Here is a 19,935-nt window from a genome sequence, read left to right as displayed (position 1 = left end):
TTCACTTTCTTGCGTCTCCAAAGGTGGTTTAACACCTGTAGGTGGCGAACTGTCTGTCAGTGAATGGGAACAATCCAAGCTGGGATACAGTCAGTGCCTTCGAAGAAGAATCGCTGCATAGATCCAGACGGGAGTCGGAATGGGTTTGCTGGTCTGGTTATTGTAGGACGGAAACACAGTTGTGTCAGAAAACATTAAATAGACACTGGAAAGGAGAATAACCATTAGGGGGGGGGGGGGGGTCTCTGTTCTTGGGGTTTGTTATAAATTATGCAATCACTGCTTTGTGAAATTTGCTCATTTCCTACAAACTGTCTGTCAACCAATAAAATTCCTCGGAGGTCTTCCGGGATACTGATTGTACCAGAACAGAGTATCAAAAACAGCTGTCGAGTATCTACAGTCCAGGTTAATGCTCTGTCCTTCCAGAACCGTTATCGCAGATCGATCCTGGGGCACTGAATCTTCACCATTTGTTCCTGGAACAAAACATAAAACGTATTTAATATCTGGGAGTGAAGATCGTACACGGAGCAGCAGGGTATCATTATGGTTAGCACAATTGCTTCACAGCTTCAGGCTCCCAGGTTCAATTCCCGACTTGGGCCACTGTCTGTGCGGAGTCTGCACATTCTCCCCGTGTTTGCCTGGGTTTACTCCTGGTGCTCCGGTTTCCTCCACAGTCCAAAGATGTGCAAGTGGATTGGCCATGCTAAATTGCCCCTAGTGTCCAACTTAGTGTTGGGTGGGGTTACTTAGTGTTGGCTGGGGTTACTGGGTTGTGGGGACAGGTTGGAGGTGTGGACCTGCTGCAGGGTGCCCTTTCCAAGAGCCAGTGCAGACTCGACCGGCCGAATGGCCTCCTTCTGCACTGTAACATCTGTGAAATCTATGAAAATAATTCCGTCATATAGACCTTGTGTCCCGGCTTTGATCAAAGGGATCTAGAAGAGCGAAACGGAGATGGAGAAACGTTCACACAATAATTCAGACAGCAATGTAAAGATCATAAAAAGACTAAATGTGAGTTAACGAACCGGAAATTAAGTTGTGAAATTCATTCTAGTAGAAATGCAAGTTATAAACTAACGAATATAATTATTCAGTTTCTGATCGCTTGTTCTCAGTGAGTGTTGTGTTTGTTTTTGATGGTTTGGTAATGACACTGTGGCCCTCACAGACTGAGTAGTTGTGTCTGTCTATCAATGTGAGAGCGCCCTCTGCCGAGAAATGACTGGAACTCCCAGTGTGAGTGTTTGTACGGGACCCGTTATATCTCTGCAGCAGTGTGGGCTCCATGGCGCAGAAATACCCGGCACTGTCGGAGAGATCAGCCACGGCGATATTTAAAGGTACCGTTTGGTTTTCTTTGAGTAAAGCAGCAGAAAACCTGGCTGGGACATCTGGAGATTTATCTGAACTGCCCTAACTATAGATTCTCATTACATTCCTCGGAGGTCTTCCGGGATACTGAATGTACCAGAAAAACAACTGTGGAATATCTACAGTCCAGGTTAATGCTCTGTCCTTCCAGAACCCGTTAACTCAGATCGATCCTGGGCCACTGAGTCTTCACCATTTCTTCCTGGAATTAAACACAAATTGTATTCAATATCTGAGAGTGAAGATTGCACACGGTGAACATTAGAACATCGACTCACCATTCACCAGTCACCAACATGGGGAATACATGGTGCCTGGATTAGAGTCCGACAGAAATCAATCAGATTTTGAATATGTTCTGGTATTAAAGCGGAAATTCAGATGAATGAATGCTTCAGTTACTGGGAAAAGAAAGGGCATTTCCTAAAGACTAAACTGTCGAAACTGATGACAGTTGGGCACCAAGCGTGAACCATACCTCCGGACCAAGAAGTCCAATTTTAAGATCGAGCATAAGCAAAATATAACTTATGTTAACTTGGACATAAGTTATACATCTCTTTTTTTATGTTGAGACATCTGTTTTTCAAATTCACCTGAGATTCACCTGAGGAAGGCGAAAGCTAGTGCTGAAACAAACATGTTGGACTTTAACCTGGTGTTGTAAGACATCTTACTGTTTTTTTAAAGGAACAGCTGTTGTCTTGTAATAAGTGACCTGGCCTCTCAACCAGGCCATTAGAATCTGCAGCAACACAGTCAGGTTGCACATTTCACACGTCCGCTGATTGCTGTAGTGTAGTGATTATCACATTCACCTCACACGCGAAAATGACGAAAATGTCTCAGACAGAATGAAAAAGGGAATGTAAATGAGGCTAATTAAGGCTGAGAAAGGTGCTGATAGTGGCGCATTCAGACGTCAGAATGGGATCAAAGGTAAGCAGTGTATCAGAGAACAATTGGCAACAGGGATCAGATTGATCAAGTAGGATGGTATAGGCTGGGGGGGGGGGGGCAATTGTGAGGGTAAAACATACCAATGGAAGGAATGAAAATAAGTTGATAGAAAAAAATACGTGTGAAGTGTGCAGAATAAAATTAAACAGACCGAGAGCTGCCTGATCCACCAGAGTTAGTGAATAGAGATAAGTGAATGTCCACTCATCGACAAGTTGATCGAAAATGTTTCGATTTTCCCGGGAACGCGTTGATTCCCTGCAGAGTGAGCTCAGCTTCTCAAAGCAACCCCAATGTGAATGAATCCCGCCGTCTGAGCCGCAAGGAAATTAGGTAAACATGCTGCGTGACCAACAGAAAAGGGCTCGTCCGGGATTTGAACCCGGGACCTCTCGCAAATTTCAACACCGAGACACCCGAAGCGAGAATCATACCCCTAGACCAACGAACCCCACGAAAGCAAACAGATCAGAGTTAGGTTAGCATCGAATCAGAGAATAATGACACCACAGTATGAGGCCATTCCGGCCGCCGTGGCAGTGCCAGCTCTCTGTTAGCGCAATGGAAGAAACAAAGAAACAAAAGATGTGTCTGGAGGAGCTATCGATGGCAGATTGATCAACTACCGCCCGGACACAAAGAACAAGTGGAAACAAGATTGAAACCCAAATCTGCGATGTAAGGACACGCAAAATCGGTGCAGCATTTACAGTGTGAAACTGCTGAACACACACTGAGTGTGAAAGCTGTATTGAGCCCAGTGGAAAGATGCGCTGCTGTTCCTCGAGTGGCTGTTGAGCTTCTTTGGAACATTTCACGACGCCGAGGTCCGGGAGGTTAGCGTTAAGACCCAGCTCTCCAGTCAGTTTAATTCTCCACTTTGGCTCTGTGGATTAGATGGGTCACGTCCCTGTGGTTAACACAGATCTGGAGCATCAATTTTATCCAAACGCACTCCAGCTCAGACACTGTCTCTCTCTCTCTCTCGAGCATCATCTGTGGGGAGAGAAACGACGTAAACATTCCGAGTCCTGAGAAATCTTTTTCAGAGTGGGCCAATGTAAATCAACCCTGCCGTCAGCATCGCAAACAATTCGTAATCCCTGACCTGGAGTAAAGAGCCTGTCCTGGATTTAAACCCACGACCACTCCCATAGGCATTGCTTGAACATCCTTAAACGAGAACCAGACCTCGAGACCAAAGAGCACAAATTTGAGACCGACATTCAGCAAAATATAACTTATGTTAATTTCGATATAATTTCTACATCTCACGGCTTTATATGTTGAGACATCTGTTAATTTAAGAAACAGCTGTCGCTTGCAACAAGGGACCTGGCCTCTCAAACAGACCATCAGAATCTGCAGCAACACAGTGAGGTTGTACATTCCGCACGTCCTTTGCTTGCCAGCGGTTTCTGTAGTGTAGTGGTTATCACATTCGCCTTACACGCGAAAGGTCCCCGGTTCGAAACCGGACAGAAACATCGAACGTTTAGCATTTCGTGTGGGAAAAGTTTGCACAATTATTGGGCACAAAATAATTCTGTTTCCTGAATGTTGCCGTTGCTCGTGTGTTCCAGGACTATGAAATTTCGTCTCACATTAGCCACTAAACTGAATTGAACATTAAGGCCCAAGCACTGAATTTTCGGCAGGCAATGAGAGGTGAAGAATTTTCATATCTTGGCACACCTCGGATATTAGCAGCTCGTTCATCCACAACAGAGTTTCAGCGATTTACAAATGAACATATTTAATCACCATCTCAAACATGTCTAAATGTGTGACAAATGCAACTTACTGCGGATGCTTCAAACGGAAACAAAAACAGAAAATACTGGACAATCTCAGCAGGTCTGACAGCCTCTGGGGAGCGAAATGGCAGCTGTCGTTTCCAGTCAAGTGGACACTTTGTCAAAGCTGGAGAACTGGAATTGGAGATTCAGACGATTGGGGGTGGGGGGTGGGGGTGGTGGAGTGCTGTATTGGACCTCGATAGACGGCTCGCAATAGGTGGGAAATGACGAAAATGTCTCGGGCAGAAAGAAAAAGGGAATGTAAATGAGGCTAATCAAGGCTATGAAAGGTGCTGATGGCGCATCAAGCGGTCAGAATGTGTTAATGGCAGAACAAAGGTAAGCAGTGCGTCAGAGAACAATTACAAACAGGGATCAGATTGCTGAAGTAGGATGGTATGGGCTGGGGGGAGGTGGGCAATGCTTAGGGTAAAACATATCAATGTAAGGAATGATAAGTTGATGGAAAAAACATGTGGTGGAGAGGGAAGTGAGAGTTCACAGTCTGAAGTTGTTGAACTGATAAAATGAAAGGGACAAAGAGCTGTCTGAGTCCACCAGAATTAGTCAATAGAAATGTGAATGCCCACACATTGACAAACTTCTCGGGAACGTATTGGTTCCATGCAGTCTGAGCTCAGCTTCTCAAAGCAAACACAATGTGAATGAATCCCGCCGCCTGCGCCGCAAAGAAATGAAGAAAACATGCGGTTTGACCAACGGAAAACCTCATCGAAGGGCTCGCCCGGGATTTGAACCCGGGACCTCTCGCAAATTCCGACAGCGACACACCCAAAGCGAGAATCATACCCCTAGACCAACGAGCCCCGCAAAATTAGTCAAAGCATACTGTCATTGCCATCGAAAATCAATCTAACATCTGCGGAGAACGCCAAAAGTACTGCAACATCTCAGGGACTCAGGCGGCATTTGTCGACAGGACAGCAAAGTTCGTCTTTCACCGTCACCTTTCATTAAAACCGGGACAGGTTAGAAATGTGGTACGTCTTAACCAAGTGAACTCCCGGAGGGAGGAAACAGAACAACAGGAAAGGGATCTAATAGGGGGCAAGTCAGGAGAGATTAAATGAGAAGACGCCTTGGGACCCTGGCCACAGAGTTAGGTTAGCATCAAATCAGAGAATAATGACACCACAGTATGAGGCCATTCCGGCCGCCGTGTCTGTGCCAGCTCTCTGTCAGCGCAATGGAAGAAACAATGAAACAAAATATATGTCTGGAGGAGCTATCGATGGCAGATTGATCAACAACTACCGCCCGGACACAAAGAACAAGTGGAAACAAGATTGAAATCCAAATCTGCGATGGAACGACACACAAAATGGGTGCAGCATTTACAGTGTGAAACTACTGAACACACACTGAGTGTGAAAGCTGTATTGAGCCCAGTGGAAAGATGCGCTGCTGTTCCTCGAGTCGCTGTTGAGCTTCTTTGGAACATTTCACGACGCCGAGGTCCGGCAGGTCAGCGTTAAGACCCAGCTCTCCAGTCAGTTTAATTCTCCACTTTGGCTCTGTGGATTAGATGGGTCACGTCCCTGTGGTTAACACAGATCTGGAGCATCAATTTTATCCAAACGCACTCCAGCTCAGACACTGTCTCTCTCTCTCTCTCTCGAGCATCATCTGTGGGGAGAGAAACGACGTAAACATTCCGAGTCCTGAGAAATCTTTTTCAGAGTGGGCCAATGTAAATCAACCCTGCCGTCAGCATCGCAAACAATTCGTAATCCCTGACCTGGAGTAAAGAGCCTGTCCTGGATTTAAAACCACGACCACTCCCATAGGCATTGCTTGAAAATCCTTAAACGAGAACCAGACCTCGAGACCAAAGAGCACAAATTTGAGACCGACATTCAGCAAAATATAACTTATGTTAATTTCGATATAATTTCTACATCTCACGGCTTTATATGTTGAGACATCTGTTAATTTAAGAAACAGCTGTCGCTTGCAACAAGGGACCTGGCCTCTCAAACAGACCATCAGAATCTGCAGCAACACAGTGAGGTTGTACATTCCGCACGTCCTTTGCTTGCCAGCGGTTTCTGTAGTGTAGTGGTTATCACATTCGCCTCACACGCGCAAGGTCCCCGGTTCGAAACCGGACAGAAACATCGAACATTTAGCATTTCGTGTGAGAAAAGTTTGCACAATTATTGGGCACAAAATAATTCTGTTTCCTGAATGTTGCCGGAATCTCGTGTGTTCCAGGACTATGAAATTTCGTCTCACATGAGCCACTAAACTGAATTGAACATTAAGGCCCAAGCACTGAATTTTCGGCAGGCAATGAGAGGTGAAGAATTTTCATATCTTGGCACACCTCGGATATTAGCAGCTCGTTCATCCACAACAGAGTTTCACCGATTTACAAATGAACATATTTAATCACCATCTCAAACATGCCTAAATGTGTGACAAATGCAACTTACTGCGGATGCTTCAAACGGAAACAAAAACAGAAAATACTGGACAATCTCAGCAGGTCTGACAGCGTCTGGGGAGCGAAATGGCAGCTGTCGTTTCCAGTCAAGTGGACACTTTGTCAAAGCTGGAGAACTGGAATTGGAGATTCAGACGATTGTGGGTGGGGGGTGGGGGTGGTGGAGTGCTGTATTGGGCCTCGATAGACGGCTAGCAATAGGTGGGAAATTACGAAACTGTCTCGGGCAGAAAGAAAAAGGGAATGTAAATGAGGCTAATCAAGGCTATGAAAGGTGCTGATGGCGCATCAAGCGGTCAGAATGGGTTAATGGCAGAACAAAGGTAAGCAGTGCGTTAGAGAAAAATTACAAACAGGGATCAGATTGCTGAAGTAGGATGGTATGGGCTGGGGGGAGGGGGGTAATGCTTAGGGTAAAACATATCAATGTAAGGAATGATAAGTTGATGGAAAAAACATGTGGTGGAGGGGGAAGTGAGAGTTCACAGTCTGAAGTTGTTGAACTGATAAAATGAAAGGGACAAAGAGCTGTCTGAGTCCACCAGAATTAGTCAATAGAAATGTGAATGCCCACACATTGACAAACTTCTCGGGAACGTATTGGTTCCAAGCAGTCTGAGCTCAGCTTCTCAAAGCAAACACAATGTGAATGAATCCCGCCGCCTGCGCCGCAAAGAAATGAAGAAAACATGCTGTTTGACCAACGGAAAACCTCATCGAAGGGCTCGTCCGGGATTTGAACCCGGGACCTCTCGCAAATTCCGACAGCGACACACCCAAAGCGAGAATCATACCCCTAGACCAACGAGCCCCACAAAAATAGTCAAAGCATACTGTCATTGCCATCGAAAATCAATCTAACATCTGCGGAGAACGCCAAAAGTACTGCAACATCTCAGGGACTCAGGCGGCATTTGTCGACAGGACAGCAAAGTTCGTCTTTCACCATCACCTTTCATTAAAACCGGGACAGGTTAGAAATGTGGTACGTCTTAACCAAGTGAACTCCCGGAATGAGGAAACAGAACATTAGGAAAGGGATCTAATAGGGGGCAAGTCAGGAGAGATTAAATGAGAAGACGCCTTGGGACCCTGGCCACAGAGTTAGGTTAGCATCAAATCAGAGAATAATGACACCACAGTATGAGGCCATTCCGGCCGCCGTGTCAGTGCCAGCCCTCTGTCAGCGCAATGGAAGAAACAATGAAACAAAATATATGTCTGGAGGAGCTATCGATGGCAGATTGATCAACAACTACCGCCCGGACACAAAGAACAAGTGGAAACAAGATTTAAATCCAAATCTGCGATGGAACGACACACAAAATGGGTGCAGCATTTACAGTGTGAAACTACTGACTACACACTGAGTGTGAAAGCTGTATTGAGCCCAGTGGAAAGATGCGCTGCTGTTCCTCGAGTGGCTGTTGAGCTTCTTTGGAACATTTCACGACGCCGAGGTCCGGGAGGTTAGCGTTAAGACCCAGCTCTCCAGTCAGTTTAATTCTCCACTTTGGCTCTGTGGATTAGATGGGTCACGTCCCTGTGGTTAACACAGATCTGGAGCATCAATTTTATCCAAACGCACTCCAGCTCAGACACTGTCTCTCTCTCTCTCTCGAGCATCATCTGTGGGGAGAGAAACGACGTAAACATTCCGAGTCCTGAGAAATCTTTTTCAGAGTGGGCCAATGTAAATCAACCCTGCCGTCAGCATCGCAAACAATTCGTAATCCCTGACCTGGAGTAAAGAGCCTGTCCTGGATTTAAACCCACGACCACTCCCATAGGCATTGCTTGAACATCCTTAAACGAGAACCAGACCTCGAGACCAAAGAGCACAAATTTGAGACCGACATTCAGCAAAATATAACTTATGTTAATTTCGATATAATTTCTACATCTCACGGCTTTATATGTTGAGACATCTGTTAATTTAAGAAACAGCTGTCGCTTGCAACAAGGGACCTGGCCTCTCAAACAGACCATCAGAATCTGCAGCAACACAGTGAGGTTGTACATTCCGCACGTCCTTTGCTTGCCAGCGGTTTCTGTAGTGTAGTGGTTATCACATTCGCCTCACACGCGAAAGGTCCCCGGTTCGAAACCGGACAGAAACATCGAACATTTAGCATTTCGTGTGAGAAAAGTTTGCACAATTATTGGGCACAAAATAATTCTGTTTCCTGAATGTTGCCGTTGCTCGTGTGTTCCAGGACTATGAAATTTCGTCTCACATTAGCCACTAAACTGAATTGAACATTAAGGCCCAAGCACTGAATTTTCGGCAGGCAATGAGAGGTGAAGAATTTTCATATCTTGGCACACCTCGGATATTAGCAGCTAGTTCATCCACAACAGAGTTTCACCGATTTACAAATGAACATATTTAATCACCATCTCAAACATGCCTAAATGTGTGACAAATGCAACTTACTGCGGATGCTTCAAACGGAAACAAAAACAGAAAATACTGGACAATCTCAGCAGGTCTGACAGCCTCTGGGGAGCGAAATGGCAGCTGTCGTTTCCAATCAAGTGGACACTTTGTCAAAGCTGGAGAACTGGAATTGGAGATTCAGACGATTGTGGGTGGTGGGGGGGGGGGGGGGGGGTGTAGTGCTGTATTGGGCCTCGATAGACGGCTAGCAATAGGTGGGAAATGACGAAACTGTCTCGGGCAGAAAGAAAAAGGGAATGTAAATGAGGCTAATCAAGGCTATGAAAGGTGCTGATGGCGCATCAAGCGGTCAGAATGTGTTAATGGCAGAACAAAGGTAAGCAGTGCGTCAGAGAACAATTACAAACAGGGATCAGATTGCTGAAGTAGGATGGTATGGGCTGGGGGGAGGGGGGCAATGCTTAGGGTAAAATATATCAATGGTAGGAATGATAAGTTGATGGAAAAAACATGTGGTGGAGGGGGAAGTAAGAGTTCACAGTCTGAAGTTGTTGAACTGATAAAATGAAAGGGACAAAGAGCTGTCTGGGTCCACCAGAATTAGTCAATTGAAATGTGAATGCCCACACATTGACAAACTTCTCGGGAACGTATTGGTTCCATGCAGTTTGAGCTCAGCTTCTCAAAGCAAACCCAATGTGAATGAATCCCGCCGCCTGCGCCGCAAAGAAATGAAGAAAACATGCGGTTTGACCAACGGGAACCCTCATCGAAGGGCTCGTCCGGGATTTGAACCCGGGACCCGCAAACTCCGACAGCGATACACCCAAAGCGAGAATCATACCTGTAGACCAACGAGCCCCGCGAAAAGAGCCAAAGCATACTGTCATTGCCATCGAAAATCAAGCTAACATCTGCGGAGAACGCCAAAATTACTGCAACATCTCAGGTAGTCAGTCGACAGGACAACAAAGTTCGTCTTTCACCATTACCTTTCATAAAAACCGGGACAGGTTAGAAATCGGAAAGAGGTTCAGTGCAGTTAGATTGCGAATATACAGACTGGAGGATGTACCACATGCTGTGGTATCAGCAAAATCCGGCACAGCCGCCGAGATTGGTCATCATTAACATATTGACGATGAAGAAAGAGGAGATCTCAGGACGATATCTGGCGGCTGCCAACAAGTCTAAAAAGAATGGTCACCTCAATATAAACGCGCTCAGTGTGGAGGACGGGGCGGTCTGTTACTGTGCAATGAGCAGAGTGTCACAAAGCAGCTACAACCACGTACGAAAGCCTCAGAGAGTATTTTCAATTCGAGCAAATTTCCGTTCCTGCCCTTGTACCGGAGGATGGTTTGATCTGGATTCAGAAAAATACTCAGGTCTATTTCTCCACAATTGCATTGCCGTCTCTGTCCTTGTATTGGTCAATAGAGGAGCCGTTTCGGATTCGTGAGATTAATCAGCATGTCGCGATGCACAGTAAATTTAAGCTTGGAATATCCACTTCCGAGCAGCAGGAACGAAAGTTCTCAGATGTGGGGATAATAAAATCTTCCAGGACCGTTAACTTAGGTCGACCTTATGCCAATGAGTCTGAGCCCCCAGTAGTCTTCAGCGGAACATCGACTTTCTGATCGAAAATACATCAAATCTATGTTGACATTTCCTGCTTTCTGTTATGGAGGTTCCCAGATAAGGGACGTGTTTCAACGAAAGTGTGGTGCTGTCCAAGTGAGTTCTGTAAAATCCACGGGCCTGTAATGATTCCACGTCTCACAAATGTCCATGTCCGCGGGACCATGTGTACGCTCCTTCCAGATATTTTCCGCACTGCCTCAGGGGACCAATATTGCCAGCACTCTCATTCGGTCCCTGGCAATCAGAGGATTGGCGGTCACTGTTGAAATGCACAGAGTTGTGATCCTGTAGTCGTCTCCGTGGCGCAATCGGTTAGCGCGTTCGGCTGTTAACCAAAAGGTTGGTGGTTCGATCCCACCCCGAGTCGGATTGTTGTTCCACTCCTGGATGATATCTGTTTAGGACAGAGCTAAATCGCTGGCTTTGAAAGCAGACCAAGCAGGTCAGAGAGGATGATCATTAAGTGCATCACCTCCATACTCCCGGAATGCCTTGCCCCACATCAATTTGCATACCGTTGCAACCGGTCCACATCAGACGCCATTTCCCTATCCCGAGAGCATCTCGAAAACAAGGACTCCTATTTATTGACTACAGCTCCGCCTTCAACACCATAATCCCAGCCAAGCTCATATCAAAGCTCCAAAACCTAGGACTTGGCACCCCCACTCTGCAACTGGATCCTTGACTTTCTGACCAACAGACCACAGTCAGTAAGAATGAACACCAACACCTCCTCCACAATAGTCCTCAAAACTGTTGCCCCGCAAGGCTGGGTACTTAGCCCCTTACTCTACTCTCTGTACACACACGACTGCGTGGCAAAACTTGGTTCCAACTCCATCTACAAGTTGGCTGACGATACGACCAGAGTGGGCCGGATCTTGAATAACGACGAGTCCGAATACAGGAGGGAGATAGAGAACCTAGTGGAGTGGTGTAACGACAACAATCTCTCCCTCAATGCCAGCAAAACTAAAGAGCTGGTCATCGACTTCAGGTAGCAAAGTACTGTAAACACCCCTATCAGCATCAACGTGGACGAGGTGGAGATGGTTAGCAGTTTCCCCACTGTCACCAGACTCCGAAATGACTCTTTTATTGACTGACTGTGTGCTTCAACCGATGCCAATGCATATGTAGTTACATTGTATATCTTGTGTTGCCCTATTATGTAGTCCCATGTATTTTCTTGAAATTTGTTTAATTCCCTTTTCTTCCATGTACTGAATGATCTGTTGAGCTGCTTGCAGAAAAATACTTTTCACTGTACCTCGGTAATAAACAAATCCAATCCAATAACCCGTCTTGCTCCATTTTCACATAATAATAAATGGCGATGGTCTTTCTGACCGCCCTCTCGTATCCACCTTGAGAGATGAATATCACCCCCCCCCCCCCCCCCCCCCACCACACACACACATATACCCCTACCCCTCTTGGTGTCGGTTTGTTTCTGGGACCCACTGCCTTTCTGCTATAATGTGATTGACGGCACAGACACATATAGGGATCTCTATATTTGTGTGCTGGTATTTCTCTATATATGTGTCATATTGCGATCACTTCTACATTTGCTGCTTCGCAGATTCTCTCCAATCAGACGGAATATGAACCGTGCAGGCTGCCCGGATGCTGACTGTGTATCAGGATCGTCAGTATCGATTGTACTGCTGTGTGGCGTCAGTATCCTCTTCAACCATCATTTCAGCGTCCAGATGTTCCACTGGGTCTTGGTGGCTCCAGTCTGATAGAAACGAACAGAAAACAATAATAATCTCAAAATTCAGAATCAGCCTCATATTGACCAACGTAACGGTCACCTGCACCATACTCATTATTATTTACAGTAAGAAGTCTTACAACACCAGGTTAAAGTCCAACAGGTTTGTTTCAAACACGAGCTTTCGGAGCACGGCTCCTTCTTCAGGTGGCTCCGAAAGCTCGTGTTTGAAACAAACCTGTTGGACTTTAACCTGGTGTTGTAAGACTTCTTACTGTGCTCACCCCAGTCCAACGCCGGCATCTCCACATCATGGCATTATTATTTAATTAACGATAATATCTGGTTACTCAGTAAGGGGAGAATGGGGGTTTTGCAGTGAAGGTAATACTGAGTAGCGAGATCATAACGAGGAGGGTGACGAGGCGGTTCCCCGCGATAGTTCCTGAATCAATCGCTCTTCAGGTCAGGCAATTATCTGTCAGAGCAGCAATCCAGATTCAGGTCCCACTGCATTGCTGATCCAACCAATGACAGGAATGGAGCAGCGGCAGCAATGTCTAGAATATCCCAATGGTGTTGGAGCGAGGCCATCAAACGGAAACTGTGACCGGGGCACCGCAGACTCAAAGCTGAAAATTGTGCGGCGGTTATCAGCTGCAGTCACAAGTGATGGGGCGGAAATAGCGTCAGTTGAGCACCCAGCATCCCGTGACCGTCCTGCACCTGCTCAACTCACTGAGAACAATATAGTGTCGGAGGGGTGGGGGCAGATTAAACTGACGCTACCTGCGCCTATTTGAAATAACTTTTTCTATTGCCCTTTTCACCCTGCATTTAAATCCCGCGGGGTTTTCCGTTCTCAAGTTCTGACAATACTTTTTGAAATGTTCTATTGATTCTTCTTCTCTCATCAATTGTTGCGCCAGACTCCAAATGATAACAACTCACAGTGCAATCAACATCATTTACTTGCCTAAGGTGCGGTGGCCAAGGGGAAAGGCGTTGGTCTCGTAAACCAAAAATCGTGGGTTCGAATCCCGCCCGTGTCTCGGTGCTGATCCATTCAAAGTTCTCTGTAACGTTTCATGGTCTCGCAAACACTTGCAGCATGAAATGTCGTTCACCTATTTTCTTCATAGGACATTTAACCTTCAGCTAATGAAAATAATTCCAGACAATCTGGTCTCTGAAAAAAGCGATGTTCAGAGCAGTTCCCCTTTTGTACCTTCTTCGTCAGAACCAAAATAAAGAAAACTAGTCTGTTGACCCTGCTATTATTCTGTGTTCTAACCTTCGCATGTCCACCGAAAGTCTTGGCATTCTTTCGACTTCGTCCTAAGGTGTGAACCGAGAACTCCAGGGATGATTTGCACAGATTAAGCATCGTTTTTTGATTAGAAACACCTATAGTGACAAAGATAGTGTATAAACAGCTGAAATTTAGATTTCTGTCTAGGTTTCTCGTCCTGATATGCATTGCAGTCAACACTGAATCCACTCAACAGCCGAATTCTAACACTGAGTAAACCGAATCCGGCAGCAGAGGGCGCCAAATTCAACCACGGGCGTCAGAAACTCACCTGATGGTGTCCGCCAAGCCGATAGGATGGGAGGCGAGTGATGTCACAATAGACCCTCTCCCTGCACTGCACTAAGTTCCCTCTCTCCTACACAATCCCTGACTCAGTCCAGTCCAGTTCACTGGGAGAGATTCAGTCAGACATGGTTGTGATAATACTGGCGGCGCTTTAGAACAGTAAGTAGTTATAGTGTTAATTAAACCAGATTAGCATATTAATACACATAGGCTATGTGTAATTAACGATCGGGAAGATCTATGAGGTGCCTGCATCAGAGGTCCCAAAAATGCCGCAGATACAAGTAGATTTATATCAACTCTGTTTAAACTCAGGGCGGCACGGTGGCGCAATGGTTGGCACTGCTGCCTCATTGCACTGAGGACACGGGTTCGATCCCGGTCCCAGATCACTGTCCGTGTGGTGTTTGAACATTCTCACTCCCACAACCTAGATGTACAGGCTCAGTGGACTAGCCACGCTAAAAAGCACCTCTTAATTGAACAAACTCTAACTTTATAAAGGAAGAACAATCTGTTCATTTCAGTCCTTCGCTTTCGCAGGCCGGCAATGTTCAATCCAGTAGCTCAGTCACCAGTGACAATAACAGTCTCAGAAGGGGCTTCGGGGAAGTTAAATTGCCAATATAAAGGCCCCAACATGTACAAAATGCAATGATATCAGGAGAAACCGGCACAGCCACCGAGATGGATTATCACCAACAACTCAGCAATGAAGAAAGATGTGGGTTCAGGACGATATCTGGCGTTTGCTGACAAATCTAAACAGAACTGTTACCTCAGTATAAGCGCATTCGCTGTGGAGGATGGGTAGGGTTATTACTGCGCACTGAGAAACAGCGTTCGAGAAAACCTAAAGTCCCGTACACAACCCTGAGTGAGTGTTTACAGCATCACTGAGGTTCCTTTCCGATAAGGAATTGATCCCACGCTCAGGCAAGCAATCATGTATATTTACCGGACATGTCTCTGTCCCTGTGTAGATCAAGAGAGGAATAGTTTGGGAAATCTTGAGAGCTATGGTTGAAAATATCAGCCATGATTGAATGGCAGAGCGGACTTGATGGGCCAAGTGACCTAATTCTACTCCTATTTCTAATAGTCTTATGGTCTTATTATGGTCTATCATACCGCAAATTGTATTGTAACTTTAAAACCAGAATATCTACCTACCGGCAGAGGGTGGCACTCAACTGAGGATATGGACGAAAATCATGGCCTGCTCTTGCAGAAAGTCCAAGGACAAAGACTCCTCGTCACCTGTTCTTTTAACGAAAAGCAGAACGGATCAATACGTGCTGCGGTACAAAATGTACAAGGTACTTAATGGGCGGCACTGTGGCTCAGTGGGTTGCTCTGCTGCCTTATGCTCCTAGGACCCGCGTTCGATTCCTGGCTTGGTTCTCTATTTGTGCGGTGTCTACGTGTCTACGTGGGTTTCCTCCGGGTGCTCCGGTTTCCTCCCTCAAGTCCTGAAAGGACGTGCTGTTAGGCGAATTGGACAGTGTGGTGACTCGGGAATTTTCACAGTAACTTCATTGCAGTGTTAATGTAAGCCTACTTATGACACTAGTGAAGATTATTATTACGACAATGTATGCTTAATGTATAATAACCGCCGAGCAACATGAGAATTACTATCAGTTGGGACATGGGAAGCACATGGTGCCAGGTTTAGACTTTAATAGAAATCAATTTTTCGATCGAAAATACCTGAAATTTCTGTTGACACGACATGTCTTCTGTTCGATTCCCACGCAGATCAGGGACATACTTCGCCCATTTATGTTATGAAGAGACGTTGCATAGTTTTGGGTGTACAAGATTATGAGGGGCATGGCAGGGTGGATAGGGAGCAGTTGTTCCTCTTAGTTGAAGGGTCAGTTACGGGTGGACACAAGTTCACGGTGAAGGGCAGAAGGTAATGGTGAATTTGAGGAAAATCTTATTTAGCCAGAGGATGGTGACTGTCTGGAGTAAACTACGTGGGAGGGTGGTAGAGGCAGTGTGCTTCACATCCATTAAATAGTACCTGGCTGAACACATGGCACGTCTTCACATTCAAGGCTATGGAACACGTGCTGACAAATGAGGTCCTGTAGTTAGTCCTGTATTTTTCACATGTTGGTGCAGACTCGATTGACCGGAAGGCCTCATCTGAATTGCTTGGTTCTGTGCATCTGTGATTCTGAGTGCTATAACATTCCTGGCACTATAATAATTCCGCGAGTGACAAACTTCCAGGATTTCCGCGTACATATTTATGTCCAGGTATTGGCTGCCCAATTCTACTGGCCTTGTCTTTCACTGGCGTGTCACTGGCAATCAGAGGAATGCATTTCTCTGCTGCAATAAAGCAAGATGTGATAATGTTGGGATAACAAGTACCGTGAGCCGGCTGCGGCATTGGGATCGCCGCACCTTTGAAGGATACGGCGTGCTGGTGTGGTGGATCAGCTCAACGATTCTGTGTCTCGCTCAGTAACAACACTGACTCGGGAAAATGCAGGGCCTTTTCATTGCCAGATGAACATCCGACTGGGGAACAGGGATTTGGTCAATCGGCCACTCCAGTCTACTCCACAATTCAATGAGATCATGGTTAAGGTGACCATGGCCTCAACTCCACATTCCGTGAAACCCAAGGGCGCTGGCAAGATGCATGATCAGTAAGTTCTCAGATTCCGAGAAAGCCTTTGTGGTAAATAAAACCATGGTACCATTCGGGCAGCATGTTAGCATAGTGGTGGGCAGCATGGTAGCATAGTGGTTAGCATAAATGCTTCACAGCTCCAGGGTCCCAGGTTCGATTCCCGGATTGTTGGGTTACGGGTATAGGGTGGATACGTGGGTTTGAGTAGGGTGATCATTGCTCGGCACAACTTTGAGGGCCAAAGGGCCTGTACTGTTCTGAGGAAAACTTTAAAACAGCGGCAAATGGATTCTGAAAAGTGTGAGGTGATGCATTTTGGGAGGACTAGAAAGGGCAAGGGAATATACAATGAAAGGTCGGACGCTCGGAATTACAGTAATCAGAGGGACCTGGGGTGCGAATCCACAGACCACTGAAGGTAGCAGGACAGGTAAATAAGTGGTTTAAAAGGCTTATGAAAGGCTTGCGTTTATTTGCCGTTGACTATAAGAGCGGGGGTGGGGGCGGTTATGATGGAGCTGTAGAAATGCTTGTTAGACCACGGCTGGAGGACGATGTGCAGTTCTGGTCGCCACACTATGGCAAGGATTTGATTCCACGAGGGAGGGTGCAGTGGAGATTCACCAGGATGTTGCCTGGGCTGGAGTTTTTCAGCTATGAAGACAGGTTGATTAGGTTGGGGTGGTTTTCCTTAGAGCACAGAAGGCTAAAGGGCGATCTAATTAAGACCATAAGACCATAAGACATAGGAGTGGAAGTAAGGCCATTCGGCCCATCGAGTCCACTCCGCCATTCAATCATGGCTGATGGGCATTTCAACCACCTACCAGCATTCTCCCCGCAGCCCTTAATTCCTCGCGACATCAAGAATTTATCTATCTCTGCCTTGAAGCCATTTAGCGTCCCGGCCTCCACTGCACTCCGCGGCAATGAATTCCACAGGCCCACCACTCTCTGGCTGAAGAAATGTCTACGCATTTCTGTTCTGAATTTACCCCCTCTAATTCTAAGGCTGTGCCCACGGGTCCTCGTCTCCTCGCCTAACGGAAACAGTTTCTTTGCGTCCACCATTTCTAAGCCATGTATTATCTTGTAAGTTTCTATTAGATCTCACCTTAACCTTCTAAACTCCAATGAATACAATCCCAGGATCCTCAGCCGTTCATCATATGTTAGACCCGCCATTCCAGGGATCATCCGTGTGAATCTCCGCTGGACACGCTCCAGTGCCAGTATGTCCTTCCTGAGATGTGGGGCCCAAAACTGGACACAGTACTCCAAATGGGGCCTAACCAGAGCCTTATAAAGGCTCAGTAGCACATCGCTGCTTTTATATTCCAACCCTCTTGAGATAAATGACAACATTGCATTCGCTTTCTTAATCACAGATTCAACCTGCATGTTTACCTTTAGGGAATCCTCGACTAGCACTCCCAGATCCCTTTGTACTTTGGCATTATGAATTTTCTCACCGTTTAGAAAGTAGTCTATGCTTGGAATCTTTTTTCCAAAGTGCAAGACCTCACATTTTCTCACGTTGAATTGCATCAGCCATTTCCTGCACCACTCTCCCAAACTGTCTAGTTCCTTCTGCAGCCTCCCCACCTCCTCAGCACTACCTGCCTGACCACCTAACTTCGTATCATCGGCAAACTTCGCTAGAATGCCCCCAGTCCCTTCATCCAGATCATTAATATATATGGTGAACAGCTGCGGCCCCAACACTGAACCCTGTGGGACACCGGGTTAAGAACCTTTTATCCCAACTCTCTGCCTTCTGTCAGACAGCCAATCCTCAACCCATGCCAGTAGCTCACCTCGAACACCATGGGCCCTCACCTTACTCAGCAGCCTCCTGTGTGGCACCTTATCAAAGGCCTTGTGGAAATCCAGATAGACCACGTCCACTGGGTTTCCCTGGTCTAACCTACTTGTCACCTCCTCAAAGAATTCTAACAGGTTCGTCAGGCACGACCTCCCCTTACTAAATCCATGTTGACTTGTTCGAATCCGACCCTGCTCTTCCAAGAATTTAGAAATCTCATCCTTAACGATCGATTCTAGAATTTTACCAACAACCGAGGTTAGGCTAATTGGCCTATAATTTTCCATCTTTTGTCTTGATCCTTTCTTGAACAAGGGGGTTACAACAGCGATCTTCCAATCGTCCGGGACGTTCCCTGACTCCAGTGATTTTTGAAAGATCTCAACCAACGCTTCCGCTATTTCTTCAGCCACCTCTCTCAGAACTCTAGGGTGTAGCCCATCGGGGCCAGGAGATTTGTCAATTTTAAGGCCTTTTAGCTTTTTTAGCACCATCTCTTTTATAATGGCAACCATACTCAACTCAGCCCCCTGACCCTCTATCATTTTTGGGATATTACTCATGTCTTCCACTGTGAAGACAGACGCAAAGTACCTATTAAGTTCTCCAGCCATTTCCTCGTCTCCCATCACTAGCCTTCCGGAATCAGTTTGAATTGGCCCAATGTCTACTTTGGCCTGTCGTTTGTTTCTTATGTATTGAAATAAACTTTTACTATCATTTCTTATATTACTGGCTAGCCTGCCTTCATATTTGATCCTCTCCTTCCTTATTTGTCTCTTTGTTAACCTGTTTGTTTTTGTAGCCTTCCCAATCTTCTGATTTCCCAGTGCTTTTGGCCACTTTATAGAATCTCTCTTTTTCTTTGATACATTTCGTGACCTCCTTTGTCAGCCATGGCTGTCTAATCCCTCCCCGGATAATCTTTCTTTTCTTGGGGATGAACCTCTGTACAGTGTCCTCAATTATGCATACAAACTCCTGCCATTTTTGCTCTGCTGTCTTCCCCACTAGGGTCTGCTTCAGTCGATTTTCGCCAGTTCCTCTCTCATGCCCTCGTAATTACCTTTATTTAACTGTAACACCATTACATCCGATTTTGCCTTCTCTCTTTCAAACTGCAGACTGAACTCAACCATATTATGATCGCTGCTTCCCTTAGTGTTCCCTTACTTTAAGATCTTTTATAAAGTCTGGTTCATTACATAGCACTAGGTCCAGAATAGCCTGCTCCCTTGTGGGCTCCATGACAAGCTGTTCCAAAAAGCCATCTTGTAAGCATTCCATGAATTCCTTTTCTTTGGATCCACTGGCTACGTTATTTACCCAATCCACCTGCATATTGAAGTCCCCCATGATCACCGTGACCTTGCCTTTCTGACATGCCTTTTCTATTTCCCGGTACATGTTGCGCCCCTGGTCCTGACCACTGTTAGGAGGTCTGTACATAACTCCCATTATGTTTTTTTTGCCTTCG

The 19,935-nt window shown here is 46.0% G+C and overlaps 8 non-coding genes and 1 pseudogene across 8 annotated transcripts; 6 read left to right on the top strand and 3 right to left on the bottom strand.

Moving 5' to 3' along the window:
• Positions 1 to 19,935, top strand: part of LOC119959848 — a 73,902-nt pseudogene that overhangs the window by 11,934 nt on the left and 42,033 nt on the right.
• Positions 2,705 to 2,794, bottom strand: trnap-cgg. Its single transcript is given in 2 exon segments — positions 2,705 to 2,740; positions 2,759 to 2,794. It is a non-coding gene; the product is annotated as a tRNA-Pro (tRNA).
• trnav-uac lies at positions 3,758 to 3,830 on the top strand. Its single transcript has one exon. It is a non-coding gene; the product is annotated as a tRNA-Val (tRNA).
• Positions 4,880 to 4,969, bottom strand: trnap-ugg. The gene is given in 2 exon segments: positions 4,880 to 4,915; positions 4,934 to 4,969. It is a non-coding gene; the product is annotated as a tRNA-Pro (tRNA).
• trnav-cac lies at positions 6,208 to 6,280 on the top strand. Its single transcript has one exon. It is a non-coding gene; the product is annotated as a tRNA-Val (tRNA).
• Positions 7,331 to 7,420, bottom strand: trnap-ugg. The gene is given in 2 exon segments: positions 7,331 to 7,366; positions 7,385 to 7,420. It is a non-coding gene; the product is annotated as a tRNA-Pro (tRNA).
• On the top strand, positions 8,657 to 8,729 carry trnav-cac. The gene has a single exon. It is a non-coding gene; the product is annotated as a tRNA-Val (tRNA).
• trnan-guu lies at positions 10,951 to 11,024 on the top strand. Its single transcript has one exon. It is a non-coding gene; the product is annotated as a tRNA-Asn (tRNA).
• Positions 13,361 to 13,432, top strand: trnat-cgu. Its single transcript has one exon. It is a non-coding gene; the product is annotated as a tRNA-Thr (tRNA).

Source organism: Scyliorhinus canicula, unplaced genomic scaffold, assembly GCF_902713615.1.
Source record: "Scyliorhinus canicula unplaced genomic scaffold, sScyCan1.1, whole genome shotgun sequence".
Lineage (NCBI taxonomy): Eukaryota > Metazoa > Chordata > Chondrichthyes > Carcharhiniformes > Scyliorhinidae > Scyliorhinus > Scyliorhinus canicula.
This window is presented reverse-complemented; position numbering and strand designations above follow the sequence as displayed.